The sequence below is a fragment of the Habropoda laboriosa genome, unplaced genomic scaffold, assembly GCF_001263275.1.
Source record: "Habropoda laboriosa isolate 0110345459 unplaced genomic scaffold, ASM126327v1 scaffold28, whole genome shotgun sequence".
Taxonomy (NCBI): Eukaryota; Metazoa; Arthropoda; class Insecta; order Hymenoptera; family Apidae; genus Habropoda; species Habropoda laboriosa.
In genome coordinates, this window is record NW_017100174.1 from 3415361 (window position 1) to 3416316 (window position 956).

The following is a 956-nucleotide window of genomic DNA, read 5'->3' on the forward strand; positions in this document are numbered from 1 at the left end:
CAGTATGTTGATCATTTTTGCTGTTACTATTACACAGACACATACTCATTTCTCCTTATAATCCAACAGGTACCTACGTTTGTTTGTGGTATTTGCAATTTTAGTGTGAAATAGAAAGATGTCGAAGTGTTGTATAGAATTTACATTTGGTAATCGATAAAAAAATGAAGTTTGAGAGAAAGAAATGGAAAATTTTATAAAAACAAAATCGAGTCAGACTCGACATAGGAATTTTTGCCTTCGGATATCGTACGATGATGAATTATAAATTATAAACGATGCTAAACCATTTTCTAATGCATTAATATTGTACTGAAACTTATGTTAGAAAAGTCCAAAAAGCGAAGGCTTGAGTGGGCCATGTGCAGTCTTCTGCTGCGTTTCCCCCTCCTAGGGATAGTTCTGCCTCAAGGCTAAGAAAGGCCATATTGTCAAGGGGGTCCTCTTGACTAGGTTTTTCAGGAAAGACAGAATTGTATCAGCACTCGTGCAGTATAGTTCGAAATACAAGGATTCACTCTCTTTAACCGCCCACGTTTATATTTTATTCCACCGCTCACCTTCGTTATCCCGTCTGTTTTTACCTTACACTTAACATTTTATAACTAATATTGAAATAGAGCCAAACTACATTGCCTGATAGTAACCAAATGAGTACGAATTACCTGGACTATTTGGGCCACAGAAATTGTTAAAATGCAAATTTATTTGAAATAAAATTCTTCGTTGTCTCATCTTAACTATAATCTTTACGAGTGTGGCTCGTATGGTAAAGGGGTAAAAAAATTACCAAATGTGTATAATATCCAGAAATATATCTCAATATCTACCTGAATATCTAGAGTCCCGTCTAGCACCAGTATTCCAACTTCAAAGTGTCTCACATACACGCGAGAGTTTGCACGATTTCATTAATTTTACTCTGCGATGATTAATTAACAAGTGGCGCAAGTCAG